The following is a 26559-nucleotide window of genomic DNA, read 5'->3' as shown; positions in this document are numbered from 1 at the left end:
AGCGAGTTCTGCAACGGTACCTGGGATGAAATTCCCAGACCCATACCTGTTCCTTACACAGTATTGGAACTTTTATGTCTGGGCCAGTATCCTAGATGGGCAAGAGGGTGGGGGCTACACAACCTGCACCATGAATGTAAGTGGCATATTAGTCCCTCTCCTCTACTGTGCTCTCTGACTACCCACCTTCCCCGGAGGGGCTGAGTTCTCCACGATACTAGCACCCCAGCAACCATTGCCAGTTTCATCTGCTCTCTGTGCTGCTACATTCTGGAGCTGTTCGTATTGGTGAAGATGCTCACAGTGGAGTCCCAAGGTTACATGAAGGGATATATTTTTAAAAATTCTATCTTCATTTGTAGTTAGCCCCACTGCTAATGCCCGGAAACATTTCAATCAATCTATTGGCAGAGTTTGAAGATCAGCATGTGCACCACTTTGAAGTAATCTAACTCCGTTCTTATTGCTATTGGGAAAACCTATACAGCAGGCATTGTATACTGGTTTGATGTAGCTTTCTTTGTAAAACTTGTTCCGATTAAACAGGGATCCAAAAAATCCCTTGGTTAATGGTAGGGGTCCATGGCATAGAAAAGGTTGACAAGCCCTGCTTTAAAGTAAAAACAGAAAATGCTAGAAATACTCAGCAGGTCAGGCAGCACCTGTGGTAATAGCACGTGTGATTCTTCGCTAGCCATAAGCTCAGCCTGACCTCCTGAATGTTCCCAACATTTTCTGTCTTTATTTTAGATTTCCAGCTTCTGCAGTTTTTCGATTTTCATTGTTTGTCCTGGTGATTACTGAATATGAATGTATTTCGTTGAGTCTGATCTGTGATGGAGTTGCACACCAGTCTGGAATGACAAGACAGGGGCCCTGAAGGACAGCAGTAGCAGGTGGGCTTTTATCATAAGCCAGTAGCTACATGGTAGCCTTGATTAACTGAATGGATTTAATTAAGTAAATGTATCTACCAGCGAGGGACTTGAACTCTTCACTCTGGGTCAGTGCTCCAGGCTTGCAAGTTAACTTGCTTACTCATGTTCAGTTCACTGGTCACTGAGAGGGAACAAGTCCAGTGGGATTGCAGCTCTGCTATCTAATCTGGAAGCTATTGGCAAAAGAGTTCAATGACTTAGCTGCAAACTAAACTACAGCATTGGGTACCAGCCCCAGGTTGCTCAGAAACCTAACCAGAGCAACTGTTAGCATCCTTAGTTTGAAGGAAAGGAGTTGATGTTAAATAACTCATGTCAGGCAACATTAGAAATAGCCATTAATTCATACAGACAGACCAAATCTCATTCCATTTCTTCTCATCATCCTAATTGTAGGATGTCCTGAATCTAAATCCTGAAATGGTGTGGATATCTTCACTCATCTTAACACTGAACTGATTCCACAACCAATAGACTCACTTTCAAGGACTCAACAACTCATGTTCTTAATATCACTTATTTATTTAGGAGCTATAGGCCGGTAGTCTAAAGGTGACGGCTATTTCTTCAGCAGTTTGAACGGGGCACGACTGTGCAAGGGCATGGAGGTCAGCCGGGGAGAACAGAAGGAAGAGTTTAAAAAGAAGACAGCTTTATGGAGCGGGTGACGGAGTAGAGGCAGACAGAGTAGGAAGGCTTTTGCTCAATGAGGTTTTGGCAATAAAGGGTCGAGGCGAGGTAAGTTATCTGTTTAGAATACAGACAGAAAGAATGTGTGTGAGGCTGGTGTTCTGTGCTCGGTGTCAGATATTGAAAGTCCTGGAGACTCCCAGACTCCCAAATGGCCACATCTGCATCAGGTGCGTCGAGCTGCAGCTCCTTAGGGACCGCGTTAGGGAAATGGAGATGCAGCTCGATGACCTTCGTCTGGTCAGGGAGAGTGAGGAGGTGATAGAGAGGAGCTATAGGCAGGTAGTCAAACCGGGTCCACAGGAGACAGAGAAGCGGGTAACAGTCAGGAGAGGGAAGGGAAGATGCAGGTACTAGAGAGTACCCTAGAGGCTGTACTCCTTGTCAATAAGTATTCCTGTTTGAGTACTGTTGGGGGAGGTGGCTTACCTGGGGGAAGCAACAGTGGTCATGCCTCTGGCACAGAGTCCGGCCCTGTGGCTCAGAAGGGTAGGGAAAGGAAGAAGATGGCAGCAGTGATAGGGGACTCTATAGTTCGGGGATCAGACATGTGATTCTGTGGACGCAGGAAAGAAACGCAGATGGTAGTTTGCCTCCTACGTGCCAGGGTCCAGGATGTTTCTGATCGCGTCCACGATATCTTGAAGTGGGAAGGAGAACAGCCAGAGGCCATAGTACATATTGGTACCAATGACATAAGTAGGAAAATCGAGGAGGTCCTGAAAGCAGACTACAGGGAGTTAGGAAGGAAGCTGAAAAGCAGGACCACAAAGGTACTAATCTTTGGATTACTGTCTGTGCCACATGACAGTGAGTATCGGAATAGAATGAGGTGGAGGATAAATGTGTGGCTGAGGGATTGGAGCAGGGGGCAAGGATTCAGATTTCAGGATCATTGGGACCTTTTCTGGGGCAGGTGTGACCTGTGCAAAAAAGACGGGTTGCACTTGAATCTGAGGTGGACTAATATCCTGGCTAATTTGCTAAGGCTGTTGGGAAGAGTTTAAACTGGAATTGCTGGGAGGTGGGAACCAAACTGAAGTGACGGAGGAAAGGGAGGTTGGCTCACAAATAGAGAAAGCTTGGAGATAGTGCGAAAAGGAGGATAGGCAGGTGATAGAGAAGGGATGCACTCAGACCAATGGTTTGAGATATGCCTATTTTAATGCAAGTATTATGAATAAAGTGGATGAGCTTAGAGTGTGGATCAGTACTTGGAGCTATGATGTTGTGGCCATTACAGAGACTTGGATGGTGCAGGGGCAGGAATGGCTACTTCAAGTGCCAGGCTTTAGATGTTTCAGAAAGGATAGGGAGGGAGGCAAAAGAGGTGGGGGCGTGGCACTGTTGATCAGAGATAGTGTCACGGCTGCAGAAAAGGAGGAAGTCATGGAGGGGTTGTCTACAGAGTCTCTGTGGGTGGAAGTTAGGAATAGGAAGAGGTCAATAACTCTACTGGATGTTTTTTATAGACACCCAATAGTAACAGGGACACTGAAGAGCAGATAGGGAGACAGATTCTGGAAAGGAGTAATAATAACACAGTTGTTGTGGTGGGAGATTTTAATTTCCCAAATATTGATTGGCATTTCCCTAGAGCGAGGGATTTAGATGGGGTGGAATTTGTTAGGTGTGTTCACGGAGGTTTCTTGACACAATATGCAGATAAGCCTACAAGAGGAAAGGCTGTACTTGATCTGGTATTGGGAAATGAACCTGGTCAGGTGTCAGGTCTCTCAGTGGGCGAGCATTTTGAAGATAGTGATCACAATTCTATCTCCTTTACCATAGCATTGGAGAGGGATAGGAACAGGCAGACGGAAGAAATGTGGCAAATGATCGGGGGATATTTGCATGGGGTTCTGCGTAAATACGTTCCAATGAGACAGGGAAAGGATGGTAGGGTACAGGAACCATGGTGTACAAAGGCTGTTGTAAATCTAGTCAAAACGAAAAGAAGAGCTTACGAAAGGTTCAAAAAACTAGGTAGATTGATTGAAATGTTTCTGGGCATTAGCAGTGGGGTTAACTACAAAAGAAGATAGAATGTGAAGAGCAAGAGGATAAGACGTGAGATAATAGGACCCATCAAATGTAACAGTTGAAAAGAGTGCATGGAACTGGAGGAAATAGCAGAGGTACTTAATGAATACTTAGCTTCAGTATTCACTATGAAAAAGGATCTTGGCGATTGTAGGGTAGACTTGCAGTGGACTGAAAAGCTTGGGCACATAGATATCAAGGAAGAGGATGTGCTGGAGCTTTTGGAAAGTATTAAGTTGGATAAGTTGCCGGGACCAGATGAGATGTACCCCAGGCTAATGTGGGAAGCAATGGAGGAGATTGCTGAGCCTCTGGAGATGATCTTTGTATCATCAATGAAGACAGGAGAAGTTCTGGAGGATTGGAGGGTTGCGAATGTTGTTGCCTTATTCAAGAAAGAGAGTAGAGATAGCCCTGGAAATTATAGACCAGTGAGTCTTACTTCAGTGGTTGGTAAGTTGATGGAGAAGATCCTGAGAGGCAGGATTTATGAACATTTGGAAAGGCATAATATGATTAGGAATAGTCAGCATGGCTTTGTCAAAGGCAGGTTGTGCCTTATGAGCCTCATTGAATTTTTTGAGGATGCGACTAAACACATTGATGAGGGTAGAGCCGTAGATGTAGTGTATATGGATTTCAGCAAGGCATTTGATAAGGTACCCCATGCAAGGCTTAATGAGAAAGTAAGGAGGCATGGGATCCAAGGGGATATTGCTTTGTGGATCCAGAATTGGCTTGCCCATAGAAGGCAAAGAGTGGTTGTAAACAGGTCATATTCTGTATGAAGGCCGGTGACCAGTGATGTGCATCAGGGATCCTGAAACCCCTATTCTTTGTGATTTTTATAAATGACCTGGATGAGGAAGTGAAGGATTGGGTTAGTAAATTTGCTGATGACATAAAGGTTGGAGGTGTTGTGGATAGTGTGGAGGGTGGTCAGAGGTTACAGTGGGACATTGATAGGATGCAAAACTGGGCTGAGAAGTGGCAGATGAAGCTCCATCTTGAACCCAGATAAGTGTGAGGTGGTTCATTTTGGTAGGTCAAATATGATGGCAGAATATAGCATTAATGGCAAGACTCTTAGTAGTGTGGAGGATCAGAGGGATCTTGGGTCCGAGTCCATAGGACACTCAAAGCTGCTATGCAGGTTGACTCTGTGGTTAAGAAGACATACAGTGTATTGGCCTTCATCAATCGTGGGATTGAGTTTAGGAGCCGAGAAGTAATGTTGCAGCTATATAGGACTCTGGTCAGACCCCACTTGGAGTACTGTCCTCAATTCTGGTCACCTCACTACAGGAAGGATGTGGAAACCATAGAAAGGGTGCAGAGGAGATTTACAAGGATGTTGCCTGGATTGGGGAGCATGCCTTATGTGGATAGGTTGAGTGAACTTGGCCTTTTCTCCTTGGAGCGATGGAGGATGAGAGGTGACCTGATAGAGGCATTGATCGTGTTGATAGTCAGAGGCTTTTTCCAGGGCTGAAATAGCTAACTTGAGAGGGCATAGTTTTAAGGTGCTTGCAAGTAGGTACAGAGGAGATGTCATGGGTAAGTTTTTTACGTAGAGAATGGTGAGTGTGTGGAATGGGCTGCCAGCAGTGGTGGTGGAGGCGGAAACAATAGTGTGTTTTAAGAGACTCCTGGATGGATATGTGGAGCTTATCCAGAAATAGAGGGCTAGGTGTACACCTAGGTAATTCTAAGGTAAGGGCACGTTAGGCACAGCTTTGTGGGCTGAAGGGCCTGTATTGTGCTATAGGTTTTCTATGTTTCTATTATTGTTTTCTTTATATTTTCAGTTTGTCTTATTCTGCACATTGGTTGTTTGTCAGTTTTATGTGTAGATTTTTCATTGATTCCATTGTATTTCTTTGTTCCACTGTGAATGTCCACAGCAAAATGAATCTCAGGATAGTATCTGGTGACATAAGCATGTACACTGATAATAAATTTACTTTTAACTTTGATACTTTCTTTGTGGTTTAAATCAGGATTCTCACAGTGACGGCTATACTTCCAAGGCTGCAGGGGATGTCCAGACCCTCGGTGACTCTGAATGGGAAGGTAGTGCACTGACAGTTGATGCTTTGGGTTGAGACAGGAATGAGATCGAGGTGGAGATACCCTGTTCTGAGGCTAAATGCAAACAAAATAAACAGCATATTCTGTCTAGGTAGTCCACATCCTGACCACATTAACATTGAATTCTCCAACTTCTGTTAATTTGCTCCCCTAATGTCCATTTTCCTTCCACCTCCAGACCTTCATGGCTCCTATCTCCAAGTTTTTTTCCACCTCTTTACTCTCTGCATCTGCTCATCACCCATACATTCCTCCTACTGGGTCCCCTGTCCAACAACTCCCAACTACCTCACCACTGCCCTCTCTTTATTCAATACTCTACCTTCCTCTCTTTTCAGATTCTATCATCTTCAACCCTGTGTTACTTCTATTACCTCCCAATTTCTGATGCCATTACCACCTTCCCCTCCCATCCTTCTGTCTATCACCTTCTTCACCTGGGTCCATCTATCACCTACTAGCTCTTGCTCCACCTTCCCCCCAATGCTCTTTGCACTGGCATCTCCCATCAATCTTTCAGTCCAGATGAAGGGACTTCTCCTGAAATGTTGACTGTCCACGTCCCTCCACCGATGCTTCCTGTTCCGAGGTTTTGTGTATTGATCCAGGTTCCAGTATTTGCAATCTCTTATGTGCTGACATAATGCAACCTGTTCCCATGGGCTGCAAGCACAGTCACCCGCTTCCTGTACAGTGGCAGGTTTGTGGATAATTGGAGGATCGTGGGACTCCAGTTCTCCTCTGACACCCCCAGCAGTTGAGGTGGTGCTTGCCCAGCTTACAAGGGATGACTGACCCATACAACAATCTCCCTTTCACAAACTTGAGGGGCAAACATTTTCTGCTTTCAGCATCACAAGCTGTGGGGACTTCACCTGACCTTCAGTAACCCCGTGGAAAGTCCAGCCCATGCACACCCTGCCTCTTCAGCTCCTTTCCGAGGTGATGTGTTCATTGTGCTGCTTCCAATGTCTAGCTGGAGTCCGTCAACATCTTGAAGCTGTAATAACTGCAGGGCACAGAAGGGGGTATCTGAAGCCTTCAGCATTCAATAGTAAGAACCCAACATCAACTTCTAAGATCTAATCTTTTGCTTTCATATTCTTTGAAGCAACATTGATTTTTTTGTACCAGAGTGGGGAATTCTAATTTGCATGTATGAAGAATTACTTGATTGTTGGATCTTACAATGACATTGAATGAATCTTGTCAATTGATAACATCTCAATCCAGATGTCCAGCCTTTCCTGTATACATGAGACTGACCAATTCTCAGCTAAGATCAGAATCAGAATCAGGTTTAATATCACTGGCATATGTTGTGAAATTTATTGACTTTGCGGCAGCAGTACTATGCAATACGTGATAAATATAGAAAATACTGAATTCAAGTAAATATGTATATTTACTATATATTATTACATTTACTATATAATTTAATTATTAAATTAAACTAAATCGTGCAAAAACAGAGATTTAAAAAAGTAGTGAGGTGGTGTTCATGGGTTCAATGTCCATTTAGGAATTGGATGGCAGAGGGGAAGAAGCTGTTCCTGAATCGCTGAGCGTGTGCCTTTAACAATGAGAAGAGAACATGTCCTGGATGGTACCAGCCTGCAGTCAGGATAAGTTCACACAAATCACAATGTAACAATGGTCAGAAAAATCAGCTCACAGGTAAAGTTTGATAGGTGATAAATATCAAAGTGAAAATTCCCCAAAACTCTTTTTGATGAAATACATGATAGTGTAATGGTTAGTGCAATCTTTTTAGAGTGCAACTGACCCAGGTTCATTTTCCGCTGCTGTTTCTAAGGAGTTTGTACATTCTCGCTGTGACCTCGTGGGTTTCCTCCAGGTTCTCTGGTTTCATCCCGCATTCCACCAAAGATGTACAGTATGTGGTAGTACAGTATGTTAACAGGCCACGTGGTTGTAATTGGGCTGCATAGTCTTGTTGGGTGGGAAGGGCCTGTTACCATTTTGTATCTCTATATAAATAACATAGTGCCTTGAGATCATTCACATTCAACTGAGAAAGCAGATGGACCTCAGTGTAATGCACAGACAAGGGACATCAAAACAACTCAAAAGGTGTGACAATTGGCAAGTGGGAAATTGCAATCTAGAGTATGGGCCCTGAAGAGACCTTTAAGCAAGGAGAGATGAGTGAGAGAGATGTTTCTCAGAGCTGGGTGGACGAGTAATGTTTTAGGCACTTGCAGTCAATGGACAGGTGAGAAGTGCGAAGAGGCAGGTTGAAAGATTGGAAGCACTGAAAGAGGGTCTGGAGCTGAATCTTAATAATGTGGCAGCCAGGGAATAATTTAGAACTAAGTTGAGAACTTTATAAATTATAAATTGTAAGGCTCTGGTGTTCGCTACTGGAAGTGGGAGTTGTGGTCATTGAGGAAAAGGGATTATTGTGAGTTTTCTCATTAATGCAGGGTAGTGAATGACAAAACCTGCAAGGACAATATGACAGTGGAGTTGGGGTAGCATTTACATCTCATCTTTCACTATAACGAGAGCTTTGGAATCCCAGGACAAGTCACAGCACCAGGAAAGTACTCGCTGGACGAGAAGCTGCTGCTTCAGCTGCTCTAGGTTGTTTTTTCTTCTTCCCTTCTTTATATCTGCTCATTTAGGACAGTAGAGATGTCAGGCAGGATAGTAGAATGTTTCTCTTGCGGGATGAGGGAAGGCAGGGAGACCTCCGGTGTCCCTGATGACTACAACTGCGAGACATGCATCCAGCTTCAGCTTCTGAAAATCTGTGTTAAGGAGTTGGAGCTGAAGCTGGATGAACTCCGGATCATTCAGGGGCTGAAGGGGTGATAGATAGGACATATAGAGATAGTTAAATCCAAGGTACAGGACAGAGGAAACTGGGTGACAGTCAGGAAGGGGAAAGGGGTTAAAGTGCCACAGCAGAGTACCCCTGTGGCTAAACCCCTCAACAGCAGGTATATCACTTTGGATACTGTTGGATGTGGTTGACCTAACAGAGGAAAGTCACAATGGTCAGGTCTCTGATTGTGGCTCTGTGACTCAGAAAGGAAGCAAGGGAGAAGAGGCATGCTGCTGTGATAGGGGATTTGTTAGTTAGGGGAATGGACAGGAGGTCTTGGGGGTAAGAATGAGATTCCCAGGTGGTATGTTGCCTCCCGGGTGCCAGGGCCCTGACATCTCGAGTTGAGTCCTCAGCATTCTCAAGTGGGAAGGCAAACAGTCAGAGGTCATGGTCCATGTAGGTACCAATGACGTGGATAGGACGAGTGATAAGTTCTGCATAGGGAGTTCAGGGAGTTAGGTGCTAAGTTAAAGGGCAGGACCTCCAAGGTTGTGATCTCAGGATTGCTACCTGTGCCATGTGCTGGTGAGGCCAGAACTAGGAAGGTAATACAATTTAATAGGTGGGTTAATAGGTTTAATAGGCTAAGGAGATGGTATAGAGCGAGGGCATGAGAGTTTTGGATTATGGCTTCTCTTCCAGGGAATGTGGGACCTGTACAGATTGACGGTTTTCAGCTGAACTAGAGGGGGACTAATATCCTAGCGGGAAAGTTTGTTAATGCTTCATGGGCCAGGTTTAAACTGGAGCACCAGACATTTAGTGGAGTTATTGTGGAGGCAGATGTTGCTAAGACCTCAGACAAAGTCAGAAATCTAAAGGTTGAGCATGGTGTGACTAGTGACCTGAGCTGCCTATATTTCAATGCAAGAAGTATCGTAGGAAAGGCAAGTGAGCTCAGGACATGATAACAGCATTAGTGAGACTTGGTTGCAGGACTGGCAGCTCAGTATTCCGGGGTTCATTTGTATTAGACGTGACAGAGTAATAAGGATCAAAAGAGGAGGGGTAGCATTGCTAGTCAGGGAAAATGTCACAACAGTGCTCTGTCAGGACAGACTGGAGAACTCGACTAGTGAGGCTTTATGGGTGGAACTGAGAAATAAGAAAAGTATAACCATGTTAATGGGGCTACATTACAGACCACCCAACATTTCAAGGAATTTAGAGGAACAAATTTGTAAAGAGAACTCAGACTGTTGCAAGAAACATAAGGTTGTTAAAGTAGGTGATTTTAACTTTCCACATATTGACTGAGAACCCCATACCATAAAAGGACTAGATGAGATAGAGTTTGTCAGATGTGTTCAGGAATGTTTCCTTCATCAGTATGTAGAAGTCCCAACAAGAGAGCTTATGATACTGGATCTGCTATTAGGGAGTGAGTCAGGGCAGGTGACAGAAGTTTGTGTGGGAGAACACTTTGCATCCAGTGACCACAATGCCATTAGTTTCAAAGTAAACATGCGAAGAGATAGGTCTGATCTGTGGGTTGAGATTCTAAATTGGAGAAAGGCCAGTTTTGATTATATCAGAAATTATCTGGCAAGTGTGGATTGGGACAGGCTGTTTTCTGGCAAAGATGTACTTGGAAGGTGGGAGGCTTTCAAAAACAAAATTTTGAGAGTACAAAGCTTTCAGGTGCCTGTCAGGATAAAAGATAAAGCAAACAAGTGTAGGGAACCTTGGTTTTCAAGAGATATTTAGACCCTGGTTAAGAAAAAAAGAGGAGATGCTTAGCAGGTATAGCAAGTTGGAACAAATGAGGTGCTTACGGAGTGCAAGAAATGCAAGAGAACACTTTAGAAATCAGGAAGGCTAAAGGAAGGCATGAGGTTGCTCTAGCAGACAAGGTGAAGGAAAATCCCAAGAGATTCAATGGATATGTTAAGAACAGGGGACAAAATTAGTCCTCTGCAAGATCAGAAAGGTAATCTGTGTGTGGAGCCAAAACAGATGGGGAGATCTTAAATGCATTCTTTGCTTCTGTATTAACTTGGAAGATGGATACAGAGTCTATAGAAGTGAGGCAAAGTGACATCAACTTTATGACACCTGTACAGATTACAGAGGAGGAGGTATTTGCTACCCTAAGGCAAATCAGGGTGGATAAATCCCCAGGACCTGACAAGTGTTTCCTCAGATCCAAGTGCCGAAATTGCCGGGACCCTAGCAGAGATATTTACAACATCCTTAGTGTCAGGTGAGGTACCAGAGATTTGGACCAATATTGTCCTGCTGTTTAAAAAAGGCTCTAAACAGAAACCAGGAAGTTATAGGCCAGTGAGTCTATCATCAGTTGTGGGAAAGTTATTGGAAGGTGTTCTAAGGGACCAGATATAAAAGTATTTGGAATGACATAGACTGATTAAGGATAGTCAGCATGGCTTAGCGCATGGTAGGTCATGTCTAACCAATCTTATAGTTTCGCGATGAAGTTACCTGGATGAAGGCAAGATGCTGGATGTTGTCTACATGGACTTTAGAGGCATTTGAAAAGGTTCCACATGGGAGGCTGGTCAAGAAGGCTCAGTCACTCGGCATTCAGAATGAAGTGGTAAATTGGATTAGCCAGTGGTTTTGTGGGAAAAATCAGAGAGCAGTAGCAGATGTTGCCTCTCTGACTGGAGATGTGTGACTAGTGGCGTGCTGCAAGGATCAGTGCTGGGTCCTTTGTTGCTTGTCATCTATATCAATGATCTAGGTGATAATGTGGTTAATTGGATCAGCAAATTTGCAGACGGCACCAAGGTTGGGGGTGTAGTGGACAGTGAGGAAGGCTATCATAACCCGAAGAGGGATCTGTATCAGCTGTGAAAATGGGCTGAGAAATGGCAGATGGAATTTAATGCAGACAAGTGCAAGGTTTTGTACTTCGGTAGGACCAATCAGAGTGGATCTTACACAGTGAACAGTAGAGCACTGAGGAGTGTTGTAGAACAAAGGGATCTGGGAATACAGGTACATAATTCGTTGAAAGTGGAGTCAGGGGTAGGTAATGTTGTTAAGAAAGCTTTTGGCACATTGGCTTTGATAAATCAATGTTTTGAGTACAAGAGTTGAGATGTTCTGTTGAAATTGCATAAGATGTTGGTGAGGCCTAATTTGGAGTACTGTATGCAGTTTTGGTCACCTACCTATAAAAAGGATGTATCAAGGTTAAAAGTATACAGAGAAAATTTATAAGTATGTTGCTAGGTCTGGAAGACCTGAGTTATAAGGAAAGATTGAATAGGTTAGGACTATATTCTTTAGAATGTAGAAGATTGAGAAGAGATTTGATAGAGGTATACAAACTCATGAGGGGGTTAGATAGGGTAAATAGAAGCAGGTTCTTTCCACTGATGTTAGTTAAGATGACAACCAGAGGTCATGGCTTAAGGGTGAAAGGTAAGAAGTTTAAGGAGAACATGAGGGGAAGCTTCTTCACTCAGAGGGTTGTGAGAATGTGGAATGAACTGCCAGTACAAGTGGTCCATGCAAGCTCAATTTCAACATTTAAGAGAATTTTGGATAGGTACATGGATAGTAAGGATATGGAGGTCTATGGTCCTGGTGCAGGTTGTTGGGAGTAAGCAGCTTAAGTGGTTTTTCGGCATGGACTAGATGGGCTGAGGGGCCTGTTTCTGCGCTGTAATTCTCTATGACTCTATGACCTGGAAGTGACATTCCTGAGTTATCTCATCTTTTCTGTCGCATTTGTGGTCCATGTGAATTTTGTTATGTGCATTGATGTCCTCCCTTTGCAATTGAGAAACATGCCAAAAGCATGATACATACTCACTAGAGATATGTGGGTTTGAAAAACCAAACACTTCATTTTTAAAAGATGACACAGTCATAATTGATATATTGCTTGTCTCAAAGGCATCCCTCACAGAAGTTTTGGCGTTTCATGTCTAGCAGCTAGCCATAGAGTCACAGAGTTATACAGTGCAGAATCAGGCCTTTCAGACCAATGCGTCCATGCTGACTAAGGTGCCTACGTGAGCTAGTCACATTTGACTGCATTTGGTGCATATCCCTTTAAACCTTCCCTTTCCATAAACTTTTCCAAAATCTCTTTCTAATATTGTAATTATTAACACAGACCTAACAGGTAAATAATCTCTAACATTTAAAAACATCCAACTCATTATCGTCTTTTTTCCTAAATCACTGTAATTCCTTTAAAAATATAGATAGATATTTTTAAAGAAAAACAAGACTGCTTGACTTCCACCAATTACTTAATTTTTCATGGACAGAATGTCCCTTCACCAGGGGCTGTTAATATTAAATTGATTAAATTGGCTTAGTGTTCTTGAGTTCCGTAAATGAGCAGCTATGACCGTTAATGGATGCATTATCATTTGAAATGTGCCAGAGGCAGGGTTTTGTCCAGTGTTATACAACTGATTCCCCTCCACCCCTCAACAACAATGATATGGCATAATGATATTGTGTGAGGTTGTTTTGGATCACTGCAGAAATTGAACCAGGTACTTCTAAACAGGACTGCACTTGTCCAACAGATGAGCTCTGGGTTATGCAGTTGTGCTGTCATGCAGAATGGAAACAAGCCAGTCAGTCTAACTGGTCCATGCTGACAAAGACACCCATCCAAGCTAGTCCTGTTTGCCATGTTTGGCTCATATCTTTAACCCTTCCTAACCATGTATCTGTCCTAGTGCTTTTTAATGTTGTTAATATACCTGCTTCAACCACTGCCTCTGGCAGCTCATCCTTTATAGTGACAATCCCCTGAGTGAAAAAGTTGTCCCTCAGGTTCCTATTAAATTTCCCACCTTTCATCATAAAGCTATGCCTTTTAGTTCTTGATTCTATAACCCTGGGAAAAAGATTGCACACATTGACTCTATCTATACTCCTCATGATCTTATACACTTTTATAGGACCCCCTCATTAATCTGGGCACATTGCTACGTTGTTTCCAGAGCAATACTGGAGAAACCAGAGTGCAGACCTGAGAAAAGATTAGCTGTCACTCCAAGCACACTGCTGGGGTAGGACTACTGTAATTCATCTATCCTCTGGGCCCACTCCTTTACACGTGGATACGGAGTGCTCCAGGCCTGCCTGACAATTCCACAATCTCAGTCCTTGACCTCTGATTTGTTTGGTAGTCGTAGTGATCTCCTGTCCCTCTATTCCATGCCACCTTCACCAACTACTCTCCTTCACGGGTCTTCTGCCTCAGCAGAACACATCGGTGATGATCTAATTTTTACCTAATCGTGTCCCTTTTGTCAAGTCAAGTTGAAGAAGAAAGTCACAGAGACACATAAACTGTTCGCTGCATGGCAATAGTCTTTTCCCAATCTTTTTGAATGAAGCTGCAATCCTTCATTAGCAAAATAAAAATTAATCTGTGCAATTACAGCAATGAATTTCTACCCTCTGTTATAATACGCTTTAATACCTTTGATAATGAAATGTATTTAGCTGTATTTTTTGTTGTTGGACAAACAGGTTCTAGTCCTCTATAATCCCATCCTCTTATCTCTACTTCAAGCTCCAGTCCTCCCGACATCGCATCCACAATCCCAGAATCAGACCTCCATCCTTCCAGACCATCTTCCAATCCAGGTCTCACTTGCCTAGTTATCTGATCCTTGTTCCTGGCCCCCAGCTCTCCATCACTCCCTTACTAGCCTTAGCTCCAAAATGAGCAGTGTGTCTTCATCTGAACCCGAGGATGTGGGCTGAAGTGACTGTTAGTGCCCCATTACAAAGACAATTCAACACAGTGGAATATTTAGACTGTTCCAGACACTTGAAGGTATGCCAGCTGAGACTAGAGCACTCCAGTGTAGCACTGGTGGGTACCATGTTCTGGAATTGATGTTGAAACGTAGGTCTTGTCAGAATTCACATGTGAAGTTTTAAAGCCCCTATCAGCAGAGTTATGCTATGTGCTGCTCAACTGGCAGAATGGTGAAAGCTCCTAAATGTCAGCTTCAGCTTGGAGCACTTTCTCAAAGTATCACAACAACCTTGTACAATGATGCAGGCCAGGCCTTTAGAAGAAGGGGCATCCCCCCCCCCCCAGTGATCATCTGGGAACCTCCTTACCACCTGCTTTGTCCCAGCTCCAGCCCAGTGGAAGGTAGAAATTATAAGAACATATTCAAACTGACGCTCTTTTATTTTGGTTTAGACTCTGGGGAAATCCTAGGATTGAGGAAGGCGGGAAATGACTGAGGTAGATGATCCGACCTGTTTTTATACCTCTCCATTCTATTCTTACCTTTCCATTAGTATACAATCTGTGAGATTCGTCCATCCTGATACTGCTGTAGGGTGGAAATGTATCAGCACTAAAGCACGGTCACAGTTCACCACTGACTAATTTCATTACTAGCAATGTTACTTCCCTAAACAAATATCCACAAAGGTTCTTCCCACTGTTTGTAGATGGGGTCATCCATAGTCCAGCCTCTATTGCTCTCCCAGCGATGATCACCTCTCATCACCGGTCTACCTGTACCTCCTCCAAAAGCCTCAGTGTTCTATGTGGTGCTGTTTCTCTTTTGTAATTTTACCATAATGTGCTGTGATATTGATAATTAAGTGATGCCTTTTATTTGTATGACTGCAGGAAGATTGGAAGGAAATAGTTAATACCCATCTTTCAGTTTTTACCCACGACACAAGTTTCTGTGATGAAGTTCAGAGAGAAAGGAAATCGGTCGCAGAGGTGTAAAACGATAAGCTGACCTCACTGTAAAGGCTTGGATGACAGAGATTTTGAAAGATATTAAATTCTGTTGAACGAAAAAGCTTCTGAAAGAGATTGAAGCAAATGACAGAGCTAGTCAAGTTTTGGTGAATTATTCTGTTAGAGCTGCAGCTAATTGGCAGACGTAATATTATGAAACAATGAGTCTAATGTGGTCAGTGTCAGAGGTATAAAGAGAGGCAGGGGAGGGGTTTGCTTGGCTAGATTACTTAGATTTTCTCATCCTCTCCAGCTGGAGAATGCAATAAAGTGAATCCTCCAGTTACTTCTTATATGACCTTGAGTATAAACCTGAGTATTATTAATAACAATGGAATGAAACTGTTACGATTGCATGTCTATAATGATTAATATTCTTGCAAACAACAGTAATGGCTGTTTAAGTGTGATTGTTGATAGTAATCATCATCAAAGTGCATTTAATTTCCATGAAGATTAATAAATGCCTCCCAATCCTATAATTTTGACTGTAAATATAGAACTGGAAATGTGAATTCTCTAACATAAGTCTTTCTCTAGTTAGAGCTTGTAGCTGGTGTTTTTTGGTTCACTTGCTAAGTGACAGGTGTGCAGGGAGAGAATGGTTCCTGAAATCTGGGGAAGAGGGGTGATACAGTGTAAGGGAGAGCTGCAGGAGCAAGCAGCCTGACTCCTAGCTGAGCTCTCTTGCTGATAGTTCTGCTGCCTTTCATCTTTACTTCTTCAGAGTCTCAGTTGCCCCTCAGCCCCACGTTAGGTTAAGATTAAAATTCTCATTCTTGCTTTCAAATCCCTCCTAGGCTTGGCCTTTCCCTTGCTCAGTAACCCCTGCCCTACAACATTCCATCTTCTTTTAATTCTGGCTCTTTGACCAGTTCCATATTCAACAAATGTGTCTTCAGCTGTCCATCAGAATACCTCTCCTGTACAGGAGCTAAACCATTAATCGATGTTTGAAGGACATTCACCCTAAGGGAGATGAAATAAGTCCCCTGAACTTGAACCTTAATCACACAGGTAATTTCTCTGTGCTTTAGTGGTATGACTCAGGAAAACCAGACATCAATGAGCAGCAATGAATGTTTTAAGACATCATTACTAACTTCGGGAAATAATTTCCTCAGTGCAGACTGATTTATGAATTAGACACGCCCAGTACACAGCAGAACCCTATAATGATAATTTCATGGGGCTCAACTCATTTTGTTTTTGTTGTTGGTTTCCTGGTTACTGATCTGGTATCACTGCTGTCTCACAGCATGATCAGCTTTAGGTGATGAATTTCTACAATTCCTGTGGAGCTTCTAGAATACATTACAGGAGCAGAGCGTAGCAATAAATTACCAAATATACATTCAACCTGCCAGTACCGTGAATACTTGCTTTCCCTAACACAAACACTCCCTCACCCACGCCATTGTAGTTACAAACACCTGCACCGTGTCCCATCCTGCACTCATTCCCCACCTCTAACTCTGTATCCTGTCCCTTACCTTCAACCCACTCCACCACCCACACCTCATTCCCTACTTCCTACCTTCTGAGTGTGCGGGTGAGGGTAAGGAGTGAAAGTATGACTGAAACATTCATTATGTGCAATGTAGGAATGCTGAAACTGCCTATGAAATCATGGCATTGTTTTCAATGCTGGCCTGCAAATGTTCGTTCTGTACAAAGCCTGTGCTACTGTGAGGTAAATTAAATTCAGCAATCTGTTCCCAACCTGCAGAATTCAGTTTTAAACTATTTCAGCTACCCTAAGTGTTTTGTTAACTTTATCATAAAGCAATCATCCTACAGCCTCCTTACAGGTGGCTCAACTTACTGAAGAAAAAGGAAAACTGCACAATTCTTTTGGAACTAAAATAATCTAGTGCATTGGCAGCAGTAAGACAGACAACCCTGTTATGGGATTGATACTGGCACCTCTGTATCTTGAGATAAAGCAGCAAAACCTTCTGGGGAATTGCCCCAAGAGCAAATTCTGATGCTCAAATTTTATCTGACTCCAGTAATGAGCTTCTGTCAAAGTTTTGTAATGAAGCAGGAAATTCACCAATGCACCTGTTGATCCACTTTCCCAGTAATGCTGACCATTAAATTTACCTGATATTAGAAACCATTAGGGATACAGTATATTCACTGAGAATCATGATGCAGGACTGACTAAGGGGTGGTACTGATAGAGTACCAGATTTCAGAAGGTCAGTACGGAATGTCTCACTGGTGGCAGAGCAGTACAGAGAGCACCGCACCATCGTGGGGACAGTACTGAGGGAGTGCTGCACCAGAGGCACAGTACTGAAGCAGCGTTGGGAGGGTTGGTACAGAGGGAGTGCTGCAAAGATGTAAGTGTTGTCTGTTTCACTGAGACGTTAAATCAACCCTTCATTTGCTCTCTCGGGTAAGAGATGTCATTTGAACTGCACAGAGATCAGCACTGGCCAAGATCCATCACTGAAGCAATGTTGCTGAACTGATCTGCAGAATCTGTTGGTATTAATAGGGCCCTGAGACACCCTATGGCACTGTACAATCCCAGATTTCTTTTAAATTCTACTTCTGCCTGTAGATTGGGAATTGTGAATTAGCTCTCTCCCACTCTACATCATCTTGTCAGTCCCAGTGTCACCAGCAGCTCTTCTTCAATGTGGGAATGTGAGGAACATCATTGGAGAGTGCCTAATCCATATACTTCAGGTTTAGAAAATGAGCCATTTCCCTTCCACTAATGTATCAATTCAGATCAACAATAGTTTATTTCAGTGACCTTGGCTGGATTAGTAGATGTGTCACGTTAAGTGTCAGTGGAAAGAAGTGCCCTTCCACAGGAAAACGATGTCTGACATGAGTGCTGGTGTGTGGGAGGAAGATATTCACGTAATACAAGGAAAGCAGAAATTCTCCTCTGGTGCTGACAGGGGAAGGGGCCTGGAACTTCTCTAATAGAGCTAAACAGAAAAGAATAAAAATACATCTTGCTGGAGCATCAATGAGCTTACCATGCACACCATTACTAAACTTACTAAGTGGTTTGCACATTAACCAATGCAGATACAACAAGTAGTACTGCTTTGGAGCTTGCAGTCAAATTATTCTGCTGAACAGTTTCCTCAGCAGAAATAACCCCTTCACCTCAAGGTCCTCATTATTTTGAATTTTTCGTTAACTATCACATTATCTCACCAGATAGTGGCAGTGCCCCTAATTAACAGCACAGGGTCTCTTGTACCAGTGGAATCTTATGTCCACCAAACTCAAATTAAACTGATCAGTCTATTATTACATATTTTAACACAGCAAAATTAAAAAAAAAACATATTTTTCCTTTCTGCCTCTAAATATGACCACTGCATCCTCCTGGTTCACCATCTTTCTCCATGAAGTCAGTGTCTACAATATTCACAGTCACACTGCAGTCTCACTTCAGTAGGTGGTTGTATGCACGTTGAGTGAAGAAAAGGCTAGCACGTTTATGGTGCCTTTCAATATGTTAAGAAAGACATATTTCAAGTGCAATCACTGTTTCAATGTAGGACAAATAGTAGGCAGGCTTAACAACACTGTATCCAGGCAATACATTTCACTGATGATGACTGAAGATTAACCTATCTCCAGGCTCCTCAATGGTATTGTAACATCCATCCGAGAGCCAGAACTCACTGAACTAGAGTCTCTGAAGAGGGACCATCCTCACCATGTTTTGGCTCCAAAGCCCACAGTCACAGCCAACAGGCATGCCAGCATTTTCAGAAATATATTATTCTCAGTCAGTGTTCCCTTGACAACATTATGATATCAGGCAAATCATAGCTTGGTCTTCTAGTGGCAAATAGACAAGCCATGGGATAATGCAGTAACCCGTTGACCCAAGTAAGGTGACAGCTTATGCTATGCTCTGAATGTAATGATGTACTAACACATCAGGCAGGGATTGATGTCTTTCTTCAAGCTACATAATTGTCCTATGCATTGTGACTCAACAGTTGCACTGAATTTGTATCTCTGTATAGTCGCATTCCAAATGAATTCCTTCTCCAAGAATGTGGTGCTAACACACTAGACAGCAGACATTGCCATTTGGTGGAAGGGGTAACACTAGTCAGCATGTTGAAATTGCTCTCTCCCACTGCACAGAAGGCTCAGCACTTTTTCCAAAATTCTAGCGTAGTTGGGATTGATGTTTTATGCATATGAACAAAGGATTTCAGTGATGTGCACAGCCGGAAAGAGATTGGAAATATTTAGCAGCAAGTTCCCAATTATAAAGAAATGGTTTTGATAGGACATGCCTCTGTTTGCTCATTATAACACCTCCTCGGTGTGAAGAGATCTTTGTTATTTTAATGGCCAAAAACACAAACCTGTTTTTCTCCGGTGCCTTTGGTAACTTCAGTATGCCCCTAAGCACTTCACAGCTGAAAACAGCAACCACCTTTATGAAGCGGTTAATTAAAGTTCAAGAAGCATGTGGTAAATTTTGAAGCTGAAAACTGCCTTGCTCTTCTTCAATAGACTAACTAACTTCTCACTGAGGAGTCTTTGGTAAAACAGAATGATATACAGTTTATCAGCTCACTTGCATTATAGCTTTAAGCTTACTTTTCCTGACCACTGAGATTAATTGTACTCATCCTCCACCCAATGCTTTCAAAATCTCCATGTACCTTCTGTTACTTTCATTAACTCTACATTCCTTATATTCTCTCCACTTTTATTGTATACCTTAGGCAAACATTTTTTGTTGAAAAGTAAGAAGCAGCTTTTATACCAGAGGTATAACTGCATTTACAATAATTTCAGAGAGGAATGTAATGTACTGAAAGTTATATATTAGCAGGGTAGTTAATTGTGATGTGTCAGGCACAGGGATTTTACAATTACCATTACTGGTTTAATGCCAGCATGAAGAACAATCCAGGCAACTCCTGGCAGACATATTATTTCCCTGCTCCTGGAACAGTAAGAAATTACAACAGAAAGCAGTCTTGTTTGATGAAATGGCACCACGAAATAATGAGCACTAGGAAATGTAATGGGTTTCTGTTGCAAATAGAACACTGGGGTCCAAAGGACAGGAGCATCTGAACAGGGAGTCAGATCTCCAGACACCCATTGTGAGCGTACTGCCCTTTGATACTTCACAGATAATTTGGCATTATTAAAGAATTACACCCTATTTTTTCACTATACTGTACCTACAAGAAAATGGAAAGATGGGGAGGAAGTTGAAAGAAAATAACTGAAGATCAAAGATTTTCTAATGCCCGTTGCTTATTTGGAACTCTGCAGTCAGTGGTGAGTGACTAGAACTTTCACAGTCGTGGATCAGCCAGAAACCCCAAGGGAAATTTGAAATATGGCAAACGCAGGAATAAATCTACAAATTGTTCTTCACAAAGCTGAATGTCTTGCTTTAAGAGCTCATATCAGAAAACTGCAGATCCAACAGTTTCCACCTAGTGATCTCAGTGCAAGAGGAGGTATACAATTCCCAGAAACATGCTCCCAGGAACATGTGCCTCTGTACCAGCAGTTAACATTTAGAAAGTCTTTTTTTTAGGATGAACTTCTTAAAAATGAAAAATTATCTTAACCTTAATCTAATTGTTTTCAACTAAGGCTTTTGTTGGGAATGTCCTTTCAATTAGTGTATAGAAATGTAATAGAAAGCCGACATGCAATTGTAGATTCCTCTTCTTATAGCTTCTGTTGAAAATTCTTTTTTACCTGCTACATAAATACAACCAAACTATCTAATTATAATTCACCACACAAGGCAGAGATAGGATCTGCTCAACAGAACAACATCTATTTGCATTGAGTTAACAATTCCACTCATGCTTTGTAGGAGTGTCATGAAACAAAATCTGACTGCATCAAGAAAGGTTTAAGAAGATTTAACATAAACAGAGTCAAAAAGCAGATTTTAAAGAGCTTTTCCAGAGAGGCAGAGGGAAAGGGAGATATTTCAAAAAGAAATACATTTGTGGACAGAATCCCAAAGTTGAGAATCTGCTGAGTTGAAGGCACACCCACCAAATCCAAGGATCCAAGGTTAATCAGGAGGCTTGAAATAGAGGAGTGCAGGTATCTTGATGATGATAAAGCTATCTAATATTACAGAGATAGGGAGGAATAAACAACAGAAAATGGTGAGAAGTTGAGGCATTTCTTAATGGGTCAAGACAGAGCTAGTTGGTGAATGAGCTTCGAACAGCTGTCAGAGGGAAGGTGTCATTGGATTGAGCAGGAAGTTCATGACTGCGTCTAAAGGCTTCAAATACCCAGTATTTGGATGGAGGAAAATCTGTTAATCTGTAAGCACCTTTTGAGGGTGGGCGAGGCTGGATTGGGGAGGTTACACAAGTCTCCATAATTATTAACACTGGGTTGATATTAATGACCATAACACTTCCTCCTTGATGGTAGCAATGAGAAGATAACATGTCCTGGATGATGGGAGTCCTTAATGATGGATGCCACCTCTTTGAGGCATCACCTTTTGAAGATGTTCTCGATGTTAGGGAGGCTAGTGCTCATGATGGAGCTGGCTGAGTCTACAACTTTCTGCAGCTTTTTCTGATCCTGTGCAGTGGCCCCATCATACCAGAAGGTAATGCCACCAGTTAGAGTACTCTCCATGACACATCTGTAGAAACTTGCTAGAATCTTTGGTGATATACCAATTCTCTTAAAACTCCCAATTAAATATAGCCACTGCCATGCTTCCTTTGTAACTGCATCAATGTGTTGGGCCCAGGATAGATCTTCAGAAATGTTGACACCCAGAAACTTGAAACTGCTCATCCTTTCTATTGTTGATCCCACTATGAGGTCTGGTGTGTATTCTCTCAATTTCCTCTTCCTGAAGTCCACAATCAATTCCATGGTCTTACTGACGTTGAGTGCAAGATTGTTGTTGAGACACCACTCAAGTACTCTGCACTGCTGTCACAGAGGGTTTAGCATATAAGCGCTAGAGACAAAGCTGAAAATTTGCAACACAATCCAGCCAGGAGTGTCGAATTGATGATTTGGTCTCAGCTTCCTCTGGAATTCCCCATCATTACAGGAGCTAGTCTCCAGTCAATTCTGTTCATCCAACATGACATCTAGAACACTGGGTACAGGAAGGGCTGTGGGAGCAGACATCCTATTGCAGAACTGAAGATCTACAATCTATAACTAGCTATGCCTCAAGCCAAGCTCTTGATAAATGTGCAAAGATAAAACCCAATAAACTATACAAATATAAAAAAAGGAAAAAACCTAATAATAATAAATAAATAAGCAATAATTATCGAGAACATGAGATGATGAGTCCTTGAAAGTGAGTCTAAATCAGCAATGGAACGAGTGAAGTAATCAACTCTGGTTCAAAATCCTTTTGGTTGAAGGGTAATAACAATTTCTGAACTTGATGGTGCAGGTCCTAAGGATCCTGTATCTTCTTCCTGATGGCAGCAGCGAGAATAGATCATAGCCTAGATGGTGGGGGTCTTTGATAATGAATGCTTTCCTGGGACTCAGCATAGGTGAGCTCAGTGATGGGGAGGCCTTTACCTGTGATGGACTGGGCTATATCCACTACTTTTTGAAGGCATTTCTATAAAGGGGCATTGGTGTTTCCATAACAGGCTGCGATGCAACCAGCAATATACTCTCCACCACACATTTATAGAAGTTTGTCAAAAGTTTTAGACTACATGCCGAGTCTTCACAAACTTGTAAGAAAGTAGTGTTGCTGCTGTGCTTTCTTCACAATGGCACTTACATACTGGACCCAGGACAGGTCCTCTGAAATAACAGTACTAAGAAATTAAAAGTTGCTGACCCCCTCCAACTCTGATTCCTCCATGTGGAATGGCACATCGAACTTTTGTTTCCTCCTCCTGAAGTCAATAATTATCTCCTTGGGCTTGCTGACATTGAGTGAGAAATTGTTGTGGCACTGCTCAGCCAGATATTCAATCTCCCTCTTATATGCTGATTCATCACCACCCTTGATTTCGGTCAATGACAGTAGTGTTGTTGACAAACTTAAATATGTCATTGGTGCTGTGCTTAGTCTAACAGTCGTAAGTACAAAACAATGACAGTGGACTAAGTACACAGGCTTGTGGTGCATCTGTGCTGAGGGAGATTGTGGAGAAGATGTTGTTGCTAATCTGAACTGACTGGGATTTACAAGCGAGGAAATAGAGGACCCAGTTGTATAAGGAGGTATTGAAGCTTAGGACTTGAAGCTTATTGATTAGTTTTGAGGGGATGATAGCATTGAATACAGAGCTGTAGTCAACGAAGAGCATCCTGATGTATACACCTTCCTGTCCAGATGTTCCAGGACTGAGTGAAGAGCCAATGAAAGGGCATCTGCTGTTGTGACAGTAGGGAAATTGGAGTGGATCCAAGTCACTTTTCAGGTAGGAGTTGATATTTTTCATAACCTACCTCTCAAAGCACTTCATCACAGTGGATGCAAGTGCTACTGGATGATAGTCATTGAGGCACGTTATCACGTTCTTCTTAGAGTGTTAGGACATGCTCAGGACATTACTATAGGACTTCACTCACCCACAGCAATGACCTTCCTTCCATCAAAACATCAGCTGTTCAGTAATGATTGTGCATTAACAGCTCCTCAGCAAGTAAAGCAGCCCACATCTCTATGCAGCAACACTGAGACAGCATTCAAGCACAGGCTGATAAAGGGCAAATAAAAGTCAAGAAGTGCCAGGCAACAGACATCTCCAACAAGGGAGTCAGGCAACCTAGTCTTGGCATCCAAAAAAGTTATAATTGACAAGTCCCTTACTATTAATATTCTGAGAGTTACCATTGACCATAAGCTCAACTTGACAAGCAATTTAAATATGTGGCTGCAAGAACAGCTTAGAGTCTAGGTTTCCTGTGAATGACTCATCTGAACACTTCAAAGCCTTTTCCGCATCTGCACAACACAAATCAGATGTGATGGTATAGCCTCCATTTGCCTGGATGAGTGCAGCTCCAAAACTCTCAAGGTGTTCACCACCACTCAGAGCAGCCTACCTAAGGATGACACCATTTATCAGCCTAACCATTCATGCCCTCTGGCTGCAGTGTGTATCAACTTAATTGTCCAGATTTCCTGTAACCTTAATCTCCATCTGACACAGCAATCAAAGAGAGCTTACTCACCCCACCTCCTCAAGCATAACTAAGGATGGACAACAAACTCTGGCCTTCTCAGTAATAACCAGATCCTTCAAAACTGAATATACTATGTAAGTTCTATGATATGAATGCACTCTCAGTATATCCTCGGTTTCTTCTTCCCTTATCTATGCAAATGAGCTTCCCCTTATTCTTCTTCATTGATACTTCATCAGTCACTCCAACCTTCCACATTCTCACGTCTGCAAAGAACTCACTCAAGTCCTTTTCTTATGGACCAGCTTATCTGCAACCTGAGTTTGAGTGAGATTCTGAGAAGCAGCACTGCCAAATGTCTCTTTGCCTCTACTTCACTTAGATTTTAATCTCTCAATTGTTAGTCTGACCTCTACGATCCATGCCCAGTACATTTGATTATCACCACTGCAGGAGCTGCCTGAACCTCCAGATTTAAGACAATTGGAACTCTGGCTCCATCAAGCAAATACATTGATGATTGTGTCTTGCAAATGCAGAAACAGCTCTTGTGGTGCAAACTGAAGAAGGCTTACTGATTGAAAACAAATCACAACATAAACCAAATGAATAAAACCATGCAAAGCACTCCTGCAAGAACCAAGGGGGTGGGATGAAACACAAGCCAGGTAATAAGATAACAGACTCCAAATGCGCCAATCCATTCCAATAATCACTGGCTAATGTGGTCACGGTGATTTCCAGTGTGAGACCAAAGATGATTCAGTACCACACCAAAACAAATGAACCAGGATTGATATTTCACCAGGGCACAAAAACAGTTGGTTTACATGAACAAAAGTCAATTAAGTTTTTGTCTTGCCAATTTTCCTTTGAAAACATAAGAGTGTGGAGGCTGTCTACATTCACACAGGCTGTATTAAATACAGAAATTTCAGCAACACTGACAAAATTCCTTATTATTTTAACCCATTATGAGCATGTGACGATCAGTTATTGCCAGTCCTACACATCCGAGCTATAGTGGCTTGACAAGACATAGCAAAGGGCACTTAAGAGACAACAATATTGTGAAATTGAGACATATGCTGTCCCAATGTTGAGGCTCAATTTAGGAAAAATATGCATTTCTTTTGACACCGGGCATTTACGAGTCATTTTGATTTTATTTCATTCATCTACTTTGGCAGGGTACTGCACAGTGAGATCTAATTGGAGAGGCAAGATTAAAAGAGAGATGAAAATAAAGCCTATTGGGATTGGTGGATATTGGTTAGAGGAAGAAATTTTAAGAGCTTTCATGTCTATTTATGGAGCAAGCATGGGCACATTACACAGAATTTAACATCAAAACGATAGGACAATATTTCCAAACATATTACAGCTTCTTACCATTGTACCAAAGAATAAATTGCATTTACTTAAACTATGTACATGACAATCTGAGAACAACCTTACCTGAAGCATAAAGCTCTGGATACTTTAGTAGCTTAAGTCATGCAACAGTCATCATACGTGGTATGTGTATGTATCATTTTTTGTTGAGATTCAAATAAGTTCCAACTATTGTCTTTGATGACCATAGCATGTCCCAAAGTGGTTACAGCTAATGAAGTATCTTTGAAGTGTAGTCTCCTAATGTCGGAAGCATAGTGACAAATTTGTACATAGCAAGCTCCCACAAATGGCAATGTGAAATATTAACAGATAATCCATATTTAGCTATTGATTGAGAAGCCGGTTTTGTCCCAGATCAGTAGAACTCCTCTGCTCTTTAAAAAGTACCATGGCATCTTTCACATCCACCTGAGGGAGAAGCGGGACCTTTATTTAATAACTCCACCTAAACTTGGCATCTCCATCAATGAAATCTTCCTGAAGTACCGCCCCTCCATCATTGCAGTACTCCCAAGGCATTGCCAATGTTGTCTCCTTGCAGTACTGCTTCCCCATCAATGCACTGATTGTGCTGTACTCAATGCAGATTCTTCAGCACTCTCCCTCCATCAGTCAGCCCTCTGCCTCTGACAGAACAGCTTCCCTGCAGTGTTGCCCCTTTCACAATGCAATACTCCCACAGTACTGCC

Source organism: Hemitrygon akajei, chromosome 1 (genome assembly GCF_048418815.1).
Source record: "Hemitrygon akajei chromosome 1, sHemAka1.3, whole genome shotgun sequence".
NCBI classification, from domain to species: domain Eukaryota; kingdom Metazoa; phylum Chordata; class Chondrichthyes; order Myliobatiformes; family Dasyatidae; genus Hemitrygon; species Hemitrygon akajei.
This window is presented reverse-complemented; position numbering follows the sequence as displayed.